The sequence below is a fragment of the Hippoglossus hippoglossus genome, chromosome 5 (genome assembly GCF_009819705.1).
Source record: "Hippoglossus hippoglossus isolate fHipHip1 chromosome 5, fHipHip1.pri, whole genome shotgun sequence".
NCBI lineage: Eukaryota > Metazoa > Chordata > Actinopteri > Pleuronectiformes > Pleuronectidae > Hippoglossus > Hippoglossus hippoglossus.
Window position 1 is genome coordinate 9,859,223 of NC_047155.1, and position 13,108 is coordinate 9,872,330.

Below are 13,108 nucleotides of genomic sequence, written 5' to 3' on the forward strand. Positions count from 1 at the left end.
GCTAAAAATGGAACTGTGGATTAATGTGGGGAAAATCACTGACCTGTATGATAACGATAGACATTACTTCTCTCCATTTTCTAGCAAAATTAGACTAAACAAATACGCTGGTTGCAGTTCCTAAAGTGTGAGGGTTTATTAGTTGTTCTGTTTTGTATAATTGAGAACTGAATATCTCTGTGTTTTTGATTGCTGGTCTTTTACTTTTTCATTTTTTACTATGCTCTGACTTTATAAATAAAAAAATTAAAAAGAATAGTCCAATATTTTGGTACTCGGCGATTTCAGACCCGGCATCTTGGGGAGTATCGGAGGCATTTCTGCTGCTGGTTGGAGCATCTCTTTCATATTAATCAATTATCAACATACTAACTTGGAATTAAATTATCTGCAAATCAAATAAGCAATTAATCCTCTCAGCACCAGAGAGAGGTGAGTGACTGCTACTGTAAATGTATGAAATCAACATTTTCACTTGCTGAAATGTCAATGCAAAACCTCGCAATACACTGCTTTTCTATTGTCCTTTCATCGTGGCAGAACTGGGAGACACGTGAGTAAATAACTCATGCGTTCGGAGGCTGTAAGTGCAGCACAACCAAAATAGCATCCGTCTGCGTCTCTCCACCTGAGCCAGCATCCCGTGCCCTACCCAGCCAAGACCCACTTACATAAGAGAGCATCCAACTTTCTGCCACCCACCCACACACGCATGCTCTGGCAAATACAGAGCAGCTTTCACAGAATGGGGAACAGCCCTATGAACCATAGAAACTATAGTCAGTTTCAGCCACACTCTTAATTTGCTGCCACTCGTGATAAGAGGAGTGGCAGCAAACGAGAGAGATCCCAGAGAATTAATATGAAAACGCATGTCGTTACAGAGACAGAGAGAGATAAGATACTGGTCAGGGGAAAGAAGACAAGTGTGAACAACAGGAGCAAACCAAACCGTGCAAAAAGAGCACAGTCGATTAGAAAATAAGAAAAACAGTCAGCATGAGCTACAGAGGAATAGATGAAACTGTGAGCTAATGGCAATTGAAGCTGGAGGGGGCGGGGTTAGCTGGCTGGACCTTGATAATCCCACTGTTATTAAAGCAAAGGAGTGAATCTGTGACCCCACGGCCACAGAGAATTACAATAAAACCCCTCTGCACCAGCATATGGGCTGAAGGACTGGCTGCCTGCACGGCCTGATGGCTGACGGACACTGTCAGGAGGATCACTGCAAGACACACAGGAGTATGTCCAGTGTTTGCTAACATTTACTCTTCAACATAAGCTTCTGGTCACACCAGACAAAGTTAAGAGCCCTGCAGCGTGAACTGAATTGAGCAAGATTGCATTTGGTTTCTTATAAATTCAAATTTCATCATTTGAATGTGTGTTTTCATTGTTTTCCTTTACAAAGATAGCATCATCTGGCTTTAAGGCCACTGACCCATATGCAAGTTGTTTCCCCTTTGACGCACATGCAAAATGTGACACGAGCTGTTCCACTTGGAGAGTTTCTGAAAGCCCCTGCATACATGCGCAGCGAAAACATCTGTGCCCCTGTGTAGAGGCTTTAAATGAATATCAAGAAGTTTTAAGGTTCATTTGATGGAAGTGATTAATCGCCAAAAACTCTCAGTTCTTCAACATCACATATTTTAAAGTGTTTTCCCTTCTTGGCTTTAATATTTCTTGGATGTAACTCTACATCTTTACTTCATTTAGAATTTGTGTGTTTATTAAAATGCAAACTAGCACCGCCTCTAGCTCCACCCACCCCTCAGCTGCTGTCCAGCGGCTCAGACTGTGCTAAAACAAAACAAACCACGAGGTGGCAGCTAGTCAAGCAACAAAAGTCAGCAACCTCATCTCCAGCAACATCTTCCAGATCCAGAAGCTTTGTTTGATTAAACTTGGCCCCATCACCAGCTCTGCTTTAGCTCCCTTAGCTAACTTAGCTTGCAAAATACCGACCAGGCTTTTGATCCAGCTCCTCAAATACACCTTGTAATGCCACAGCAAAACAAGGTGTATCAGCTATGGCAGAACTTTGTAGACGGCCCCACCCTGCAAAGTTGACAGGACCTGTTTCTTAGGAATGTTTTGTCGAGGCAGAAATACTAAGCGATGCCTGATTATTTCACACATGATTGGTCATATACCAGATTTTTTTTAAATAATGGAGATGGGAGTCCACACTGAAAATTAAGACTCATCACATGCATGTTAGGGAGTTTCTCCTGGCTGGTGTGATAATATGTTTACCTCTGTATGCAGGAATTAAACTGCTGCAGCCATCTGTACCTGCAATATTGTGCTTCTCTTAAATTTATTCATGCTTGTTTTTCCTGAAACACAGAATGAATGTACTCTGGTCTAATCTTATCTTATCTAAAATAAATGACCCCTGGAATTTGTTCAAAGAAAAAAATTAAATTCTAAAAATGTTCTATCAATGAGCTGAGGTTGTATTGTGATCTAACTGCTGTTCAGAAACACTCCTCTAAGAGCTGCAGTTGTTCTCAAGGAGGACGAAGACAGAAGTCAGAGGCAGAAGGTGAGCAGGTAAACAGGAAATCACTCATATCGAGGTTCTACCACAGTTTAGGTCTTATCCTCTGGATCTTACCATTTGCCTATATACTGTGAGACAGCTTTAGAAGTTTAGTTTCAGTCTGTAACAGATAACTGCCAGTTATGATGATGATGACGATAACGATGATGAACTACTAGTTTCAACTACTGAACATCTTTACTAAGAGTTACAACATACCCTGGGTTTACACACAGCAAGGCCTTCTTCACAGACAGGAAGAGCTCTTCTGATACTGCTGCACTTGTTTCTTTTCCTGTCTCTCTTTACTGCTCAAGAATAAAACAGGAAATATAGCATGAATGTAGAATAAAACAAGAATGGTACTCATTAAAGCTCATTCCTCCTCCAAGGCCCAACAGTCCACCTTGTGAAACCTCATTTAAATTCACTAGATCCAGATCCAGATCCAGAGACTCATAAATATCAGTCGACCAAATAAGTTGGATTTTTGTCTTTACGATCAATAAATGATTCTCTGAGAAATCAATGAAACTCTTGCAAAATGTGCTATATTGCAATGTTAAAATAAGTGGAAAGAAAATCCTGGATCAGTCCTCTGAGGCAGATCAGCACCAAAATGACACATCTGTCCTGCAGTCTTTGTGTCATTATTGCTTACAAACAAATAAACAAACAAACCAACCAATAAACAAATGACATGGGTGAATCAATAACCTCTGTAACAGTAATAGGTATCATCAATTCACGTATCAGCACAGGCCTAAAAATCCTACACAGACGGCCAAACACAGGAAGCTGCATCATGTCATGTGCAAATTAGGCTGTAAAAGCTGGGTTAAAGTCCCTGGATGTTTTATTCCGTATTGGACACTTTGATGATGTTCCTAAAGGGCAGCATCCCAGACTGCTTACTAAGAAGAGACAGAAACCAAATGCTTGGACAAATTTAGTAAATCTCTAAAAAAAAAAAAAATTATGATTTGGTAGAGAGAGAGGCCAGGCCGTGTTTGTATTTGCAGGTCAGATGGCAGCGGAGAGGAAACTAACGTCACACACCCAGACACACAGAGAGGCCCATATGGTGTCAACGACAGCCACAGGCATCCTGCCACGGCTGTTGAGCGATAGATTTGTGCCAGGGGCTGAGGGCACGGGGGCTTATGACGCTGCATCAACATCGCAATTGGAAAGACAGAGGCACAGACAGAACTAGAATGGCACTCAGTTGAGGGAATACCTCCACTAAGGCCCAACAGTCCCCTTAAATTAAATCCAGCCACACCAAATTACATACTCTTATTGATACCAGTTCACTAAATATGTCTGATTTCATTTCATCCAGACATTCATTCATTTCATCCACCCTCGGATTCCGGATCTGCACCAAAATTCAAAGGTTTCTCTCCTGACCCTTACTACATCTTTCCACCACGTTTTGTCAAATTCCCGCCCATAGTTTTTGTGTAATCCTGCTAAAAAACAAACAAAAGCAGATGAAAACATAACCTCAATGGTGGAGGTATAGTAAACAGTTGAGGAAGAATGAAAAGATTGAAAATGAGAGCAGACTTTCAGAAGACAAAAGACTAGAAGGGAGTGCTACATGCCTGTCTGCCTTTGCTTGACTGATTTCACTTAAACTCAGACTGTGCGTGTGCGTGTGTGTGTGTGCATGTGAGTCAGACCGAGCTGAAGGAACGGAGAGGATGCGATTTGTGCATGCATGCAAGAAAGAGAGAGACATGCCGAGAGCAGTTCGACTCACCCTGGTCCTGAAGTGAGAGAGTGTATCTACGTCAGCAGGGTCGCAGCTCACTCTACAGTCAGATCCATGCATGTGGTCAAATTTCCACACACACACACACACAACTCTCCTCAAGCCTAAATAGAAGATGCACTGCCGACACAGATGAGTTATGAAAAAGGTAGAAAACCAGAAAAATGGAGACAAGCTCTCTCCTGCAGAAAATCATACACAATCTCCCTCTGTCTCTTTCTCTCTCTCCCGTGCACACACAGTTAATCCTATGCCCCAAATGATTCTGCCTCCACTCACTGAACCCCTGCTGACCCTACCTTCATCCATTCAGCCAGCATTTTGCCTGAGAGATAAAAAAAAACTGGAAGGCGGGACAGAGACAGAGGGAGCATCAGCTGGCTGTTGCCCATTCATGCAAATAAACCATATTTGCACTTGAGAGGAGAGGAGCATATGGAGAAGCGGAGCTAGAGAGGTCCTGGGTGCTGACGAAACAAAGGCGACCAGTGGATTGATCGAGCTATCGATCCATGCACAGAGCCGGCTGGTCAACAGTGCACGCTGGACATCAGAGATCCACCCGGACAGTTAGTTAGAAAAGCCACGGCATGGGGGGTGTTAGCGGCAGAGCAGAGTACGCTGTGTTCATCCAAATCATCTTAGGGATGATATACCATCAGCATTTTACATTTTCAGGATAATCAACCCTCCCCAAAGACCTTTGGATTAAATACTTCAGGGATTACAGGCCCTCCTGGTGGGTCCACATGTTGGTCAAACATTTTCCAAAGCATACATCAAATTGTAGATTAACTCTGTGGATTTTAACAGTGGTAAGAAAGTCCACTTACAGCCTGTTTGCTATTGATAATCCTCCAACGAGAACATTTAAAGTTAAATTACATTTTTAAAATGTTAGTCAGTTAAAGATACACTCCAGTCATACATTTGTATAGATAGATATAGAGCATGTAGACCTCAGGCCAAACAACCTGACTGATTCATCAATACGAGCATGTGACACACATATTGGTATCTGCGTTAATGTTGCAGATATGCGCTAAAGTTTTTATTTCACAGATTAAACTATGCAAAAAGATAAAAGAAGTAAAGTAAGCTAATCAATTCAAGTTAAATATATTTGGTTGTATTTGGATTTTATTTTTATTAATAGGTATTTATACTAAAATGAACGGTTAAACTGTAAAAAGTTTTTTAAATATATATCCAGCCTCAATTACATTGTAATAAAGGTTTGATAATGACATCTTGGGAATCATTACCAATTTTGGATGATATATTGGTATCACTCCTGAATATCAGGATCAGCGTCATGCCCCAAAAGTCCAGATTGGTGGGGCTCTAATAAAGATCCATATTATTTTCTATGAAACCAATTGAAATGTTGAAAATCTTGCAATTTGAAAGAAAGTGATTAAAATTCCAGGATCTGCGCCTTTAGGGTGGATCCCCTGCAAACTGGAGAGGATTCTTCCCCCGGCATATGTCCCATCCCTCTACCAACTGTGGTGCCAACAAGTAATTTTTGTGTAATTGTGCTGAAAAACACACAAACACACAAACACACACAAAAAAAAAAAAACTCCCTGGTTTAGGTTATAAAGCCTCATTTCTATGACAAGCCACTGAGGGACCATGCAGCTTAGCTCCCACAGAGAGCGTTTCAGACGACTGATGCCAGTCAAACTTCACCACACAGGCGGACGAGAGCTCAGTGAAGGGAGATGGTGCCAAAGTTTGCCGTCATATCATATCCATATTCATTCCATATGTTTGAAGTGGAAAGAGGGCGGCTTTAAAAATCATAGCTACATGGTCTTCAAAGAGAGAGGAGACATGGGGAAGAGGAGTATAGAGTGAATGAGGAACTTCAAAGGGTTCGAGTGCACTCCCACATCCGTATACACATAGAAAACACACACACACACTCACACACTCACACACTCACACGCAGTCTGTACTGTATTTACATATGTATATCTATTACCAAAGAGTTCACAGGAAACTGAGAGGAGGCAAGTTTCTCCACGTGATGCACACTGTTCAGTAACTTTAATCTTCACAAAAACAAGTTGGAAAATGATATTCAAAGTCATGACAGCTGTTTAAATAACTTTCTCAGCCAAACAACTGCTCGTATCTTAGTCCCTCACTGTGACACCAGCCTTGCCATCTGTGCATGATGTCTACGTGCAAACAAGCATCCTGGTTTGTCTGCTCAACCGGCTGCTTCAGTCCCAACTTGTAGTGAAGTCTGTGTGAGCTGAGGTGTTGCATCACATCATACAGTCCTGGGTTATGGGGAAAAAGGAGTTGTAACACAGCAGAGTGTAGTATTTTACACAGAGGTGCCTTGAAATGTTCCTAAAATCAATGTTCAACCAAACAGTGTGTTACAGAACTGGATTTAAATGGATTTAAAGCTCATAAAGTGAAATCAAGACGTTTTACATTAAACACTTTTAGCATTTTGGGGTCGGATGGCTTGTGGTCTCCGTTTCTAGCTCGACCAATCGCATTTGAGCATACATTGGCTATTGGCGTTGTAACTCTTCTGCATTAACGCGCAGATAGCTGCAAATAGAGATGAAAATGTGGTCTGGACCACAAACACCTTCAAAAAGTGTCACTATTTTTGTCTTGTGAGGACAAACGTTCGACTCGGACTGTAAACTGTGTACAGGAAACAAAACAGGGAGGCTTGGCCCGAATATGCATTGTCTACCGGACGCCCCAAACTATTAGCCATTGCTCACAGAGGTTAATTCGCCATCAATCATCAGACGAGGTTCGAAAGACTCTGTGATTAACGGTCAACAGCTTCAACATGAATGAAGCTGAAACAAAAGTCATATTATTTTCTGCAAAGCCCTCAAAACCATATCTATCTCTAAGGGGTTTACAACACATACAAGATAAAAGACCATCAATCCTTAGATCTTCATCTCTGACAACAATAACCCTCAATAAAAATTCAAATTACTTTCCTTTCACCAATTAATCTGTCAATTTAGCCCTCGAGCCTGGAATCAGTCCACCCGCGGCCTGATGAGCAGTTGTGCTGAGGACAGCCATGTGAAGGAACACTCACTTTGTCTGTGGATGTACAGTTATAACTACGAGCGCTGATGTCTCTCTCTCCATATGAGACACATGCCTCAAGCCAAAACAGCCTTTCATCCTCCCAACGCCATGCATTATTGATGATTAGACCAGAGAGAGACACTGAAACACAGTGTGATGGCTGCCTGCCTCTGTGTGTGTGTGTGTGTGTGTGTGTGTGTGTGTGTGTGTGTGTGTGTGTGTGTGTGTGTGTGTGTGTGTGTGTGTGTGACTAAACAGGTGGGCTGGATTCTCGCTCAGTGATTAGCTGTGTAAATTGTCAGCGGGCCAATCAAAAAGCAGATGATGACAGAACAGCAGCCATTGGCTCATTCTTGCTACTATCATGATGACAACAACCTCCGTGACCAACTACCATCTCCAGTGTCTCCAGTATGTGTGTTAGTTTTTTTTCTTTTTCTTGTTGCATATAACAACATTTCAGATGTGTGTGATGCCATCATTTCAAGTATTTGCTGATGCAATACTTGTGTTTACAATGAACCCTGCAGCCTCCATCGACACACAGCAAACTTCCTCAGAGAGAGAGAGAGAGAGAGAGAGAGAGAGAGAGAGAGAGAGAGAGAGAGAGAGAGAGAGAGAGAGAGAGAGAGAGAGAGAGAGAGAGAGAGAGAGAGAGAGAGAGAGAGAGAGAGAGAGAGCCCACTATTTCAGACCAATGTTTGCCAGTTAGGCAAAGTAGTGCAGGATTGCTCAGGGGCCATTTAAAACACTTGAAAGAATGAATTCAAGCATCACATTTTTTAATTAGCTTGTGCATTTTATATAAAAAGTGGAGGGTGAAAAACATGCAGCCAGCTTACTTTGAGTTAAAGAATAATAAGCTTATTTTAGTAACTCAAGAGAGAAGCTTCTTGTTTTAGTAAACTGCTTTTCTTATCTTATCAATCTCACATTACAATTTTACGTATTAAATAATAGGTATGAAAGATTAAATGGTATAAAAAACATTGAAGAAATAGTGGCGATTAGTAATTATTATCATAGCAGTTTCCCATCTATATAGGTATAGATTATTAAATGACAGAAAATACATTAGAAAAAACAACTTAAGTCAAAATGACTTCAACTAATGAATTAATCGACTAATCATTTGAAGACAACAGGGATAAATTATTCATTTTCTCAGAGGAGTAAAGAAACTATACTTTCACAAGTCAACCTCACTGATTTATTTTCTGAGTATTTTCTGAGTATAAGACCACGGTTGCCAAGTTATGGATTTTGCAGAGCATTGATTTTTGTCTGGAGCAGCCAGACAGAATAAGATGAGTTGCAATTATCTGTTATTCTATGTGATATAAACCAAAATCAAAAATATCCATGTTTTATTCACACAGAAGGTGACGTTTGACCAATGTTGTGCACATCGTTGTTAATATATTACGTACAACTTTATGCAGACAAACAAGATCACTGTATCCCTGCATTAGCCTTCCAATTGAAGAAAATTAAATATCCCACAGAAGTCAGGAACGATCTTCTCCAGAATAAAAAATAAATAAATCCCCTCACTCTCTGACTGGGCTGGTGGGTTGTGGCTGAGCCTCTGGGAATGTGCGGTACATTGATGTTTCTAATGAAGAGCGCTGAGCTCCATTGATCCACCGGGGATGAGAGTGAGCTGTCAAAAGCTATCAGGCAAAGTCAAAGACCCACTTTCAGGCCTGCACGGCTGAAGTGAGCACGATTCTGTTGAGGCACAAGAAGAGCAGCTCAACCTCTGGAGGCAAATGTTACAGAGAAGAGACTCTCACACGCAGAAACAAGCTTTGATGCCTTCAGTGGGTTTAAGGGGTTGTTTGCCCAATAAAGGAACATTAGACAAATAGCAATACAGGTTTAGGACGAGTCAAACATTGGAGGCCTGTTTACCCATGGCGCCTTCAGGTCTATTAATTTTCCTTTATTGTACAATATGTAAATTCTACCCCCTACCACCAGGGGTCTTTCAATCAAAACAATAACAAAAGACCTAATTTGATGACATTGTGATGCAGCGTGGGATCATGGGAGTAAGAATCTACCTGACGCGACCCGGGCACAAATCATGTTCACAGAAGAGGTTTTGGAAGAAAAAAGCTACCTGGCTAACTGGCTAGCAGTGTTTTTTTTGCTTCGTCTTATGCAGTTTGCCTCGGATGTTAGAGCAGAGACAAACTCGTGAAGTGGATATAATGCAATTAGAAGGCGACCAAAGTGAAACGTCCTGTTACCTTGAATAAAATTGTGGATTTCTCTGGGTTTGAATATTGTTGGAAACATTTTGGATAATGTAAACACACAAGTCAACAAAATTTATAACAAATTGTCAAAAATCAGTTAAAACCAGCAGATCAAGCCTTTCTAAAACTCTCAAATGTCTTGTTTTACTCAACCTGGTCCGACTTGGTCCATGTCCCATCCATTAACATAGAGGAGGAGGGATGTGTGACCTACACTGCAGTCAGCCAGCAGGTAGCAGTTCAGATGCTTTGGCTTCAGGTTTGGGGAGCAGTCACGTCATCCATCTTTATATTCAGTCTATGTTTTGCACTATTCCTGCTTAAAAAATAACTGAAATAATCTATGTTTTATCAAAATCGTGACTTTAGTTTCTTTCTAATAAACCGTGCCCGGTTATTAAAAGTTATTATTAACAGACCACGTTGGCAGGAATAAACCTTGATGTACAGTACACTGTGTTGTACCTTTGCATAATACAACCTAGTGAGCGCAAAACTCATCACACAGATACTAAAATGAAATGCAGGATTAAACTGGATTAAAATAGAGCTCAGATGGGGGCTGGGATAGTCCAGTTTAGATACAGTATAGTGAGTAAATGGGAGAGCTGGTTTGTCCGTTTTGAGGATTCGGCCACAAACACCTCTGATAGTGTCTATTAGTTACATGGTCTGTGTAATGAAACTGAGCTTGAAGTGATGATTTTAAATGTATTTTTTCACTTAGCTAGCAATTAGTGACAACATGTTGAGCCTAGCATCTTCTGTGGAAAGCACGTGGTCATAATTATACTTGTTAGACATCATTAAACAGGATTAGGCTCAAGAGAGTTTCTTAACCTTGGGGCCCCAGGATACACAACCATCTACCTTCATTCAAGTGTGGTGGATAAAACAAGAACCTCAAACCATAGCAGCCAAAATGACCCAAAGACATTTCTCTAAAACACCAACAAAGTCTTGTATATTCTGTTCTTTGGTTTCAGATATCAATGCACAAAATAATTTACCAACATTATTACATATAATCTGCTGGAGCCACTCTGTGAAAATAAGCCTTGTAAAATCACGTGACTCAATCAGGGTCACGAGGACTTTTTGTTGAGAAAAGTTGAGAAACCCTGATCTAAAGTCGTCACTAAACTGCCTGCAGTCAGCTGCATGGTTCGTTCAGTAGAAAGTAAAAAAAAGGTGACATGTCATTTTTACAGCACTTGCACCACGATAAGAAAATCAATCTATCCATCAATCAAAATGACTCCTACTTTATATTTTTGCACAACAGACAGTCTGCAGGGACAAAAGACAAAGATCTAGACACAGAGCGAGGCCGCAGACTTCCCAGAGCAGCATCATAATCTGACCAGTAACAAGCCCTGACGTAAAAAAAAGCTTCATTCTCTCAATCTCAACCACAACAGCAATCTGCGGAGCGCACGAGTAATCACAGCCAACTCGTAACCCTGCTGCTAATACTGCACATACAGGGCTCTTTTAATCAGCAAACTTGCAACTGGAGAATAATCTTTCGAGCCAGTGTCGTCACAGGCCGGTGAAAAAGGGAGCAAATCTCCTGCTTTGCATGGATTTAAGACAGATTATGAAAAAGCAAAAATGCGAGCGTCAGTCAAACTGTTTCCATCACACACTGTGGTTAACCCGTCATTACACTTCCTGTGGAGCAAGTAGGGCCCGACTCCCATTGCACAAGCATGGAAATAAGTCTGTATGCAAAGAGGTTTGTCATATGGAAAGTGTCAAGATAAGCAATTGTTCTAATTCATTTGTTCAAAGAAATGGCCAATAATTAGGTCATGGGAAAGAAGTGGTGTCAGCCTGAAACCAACTGTATATTTACTAGATGTATACACACATTACAGAAAATGTTTTATTAAGTGTTGTTCCACAGGAAGTGGTAGTTGGTTGAAACGTTTGAAGAGCATGCTGGGTAGAACAAGCTGCTACTCGTGGTGCCTTGGAGGTGCCCCAGGTGTTGTGAGTTGTATAAAGTTGTGGTTTGACAATATGATGTGGAAAAATATATTGTTTTGGAAGAGGGGGTCTTGTTATTTTAGGAACTGTGAAACGTGGAACCTCTTGTTGTGGCTGCAGACCAATATGTTACTAAATATAAGTAGAAAGAGTGTCAGCATTGGCCTACAACTTTTTTCTTTTTACACCAATTTACAAGTTAAATTATAGTCTATAATGAGCAATTCTATAAAGAGTAGTAGTATTGTAAGTAGTAAGTAAGTAATGTTATCTACTCAAACAACGTTTAAAATCAGCTTTAGTGCATTATTCCCCAAATAAAGCATAAACAACCAACATGAATGCACACAAAATTGATAAATATTATAAAAAAATGTAATATATTAATTCATTCTTCTTTTTTCCATGAATGTTTTTGGGAAGCACTTTGTAACCTTGTTTAGATAGGTGCTATACAAATAAATGTATAATTATTATTGTTATTGTTATTATTATCATTAAGCAAACACACCACTTGAGTCACACAGTTATGAGAGAAACAGAAGATATTATATTATCATGTATATATTATATATTTTTTTTTAATCCTGTAGTCAGATGTTTCAGGTAATAAAATAACACCATCTAATAACTTTAAAAGCATTTATCATAAAGCTAACCTCCCCTGTATTCAGCCTATTTATCTAATGAGTTTCCATTCATTTGCAGATTAAAACACCGATAGTGAGCAGCACAGACGCGCTGGATCCTGCAGCTGCAACTGTTTCCTCAGTAACCTTCATACAGGAAACATGTGTGACAGATGTGTGACGGTTAGAATCCGCAGTGATGTGATGTTTGTGTGAGAGCATCACTCACCTGGCAGCGAGGAGACGGTGACAGCTCAGTTGTTGAGCTGCAGAGAGCAGGAGTTGCTTCTTGCGTTAGTTTGATGCACTTTGAATTCAAAATAAAACTCCGGAGACCTCCCCTCACATCGCTGAGGGAACAGAGACTAACTGAGCTTCTTAAACACAAACGGTCATAGGTGGACATGTAGCAGCTGGACACGCTCCATGGTGCTGCCACAACCTCCTGCTCTTTAAGCTGATAGGAAATATTGCTTTGCGCTGAGTGGGTTTGCGGCGTTATGATTGGCTACGATGTGATTTCACAGTGGACCAATCAGAACAGGCGTGGGGCTGCGGCGCGCTCAATTCATTACACAGCCTCTCCCGTTGTTTCGCGATAAGACATGAGCAGTGAAACCCGCCCGGCGGCGCTGCGGTGGGAGTTGAAATGAAGCAGCACCACCGCGCGGTGAATTTCCGCTCCGGGGAAATGCTTCCTGGTAGTTGTAGTCCTTCAAGCGGACAGCTTCCGTATCTGCGAATGACGCGCACACACCCTGCAAAACTACAAATCCGCCTCTTTATAAAAGAGCCGGCGTCGCTT

General features: G+C 41.0%; 1 protein-coding gene across 7 annotated transcripts in view; it reads right to left on the reverse strand.

The window, feature by feature from the left end:
• The window catches only part of arhgap9 (Rho GTPase activating protein 9), a 39,816-nt gene extending 27,018 nt beyond the window's left edge, over window positions 1-12,798 (reverse strand). Inside the window, exons 1-2 of one of the 7 annotated variants that reach the window (XM_034584373.1) lie at window positions 5,882-5,895; window positions 4,320-4,423 (exon numbers count right to left, since the gene is read on the reverse strand). The gene's annotated coding sequence lies outside the window, so the exon portion shown is untranslated. Of the gene's footprint in view, window positions 1-4,319; window positions 4,608-4,630; window positions 4,856-5,881; window positions 5,896-12,532 lie in introns of those variants that run through there. The other 6 variants (XR_004613763.1, XM_034584377.1, XM_034584375.1 and 3 more) reach the window with 6 other exon arrangements.
• Window positions 12,799-13,108: the final 310 nt, after the last annotated feature.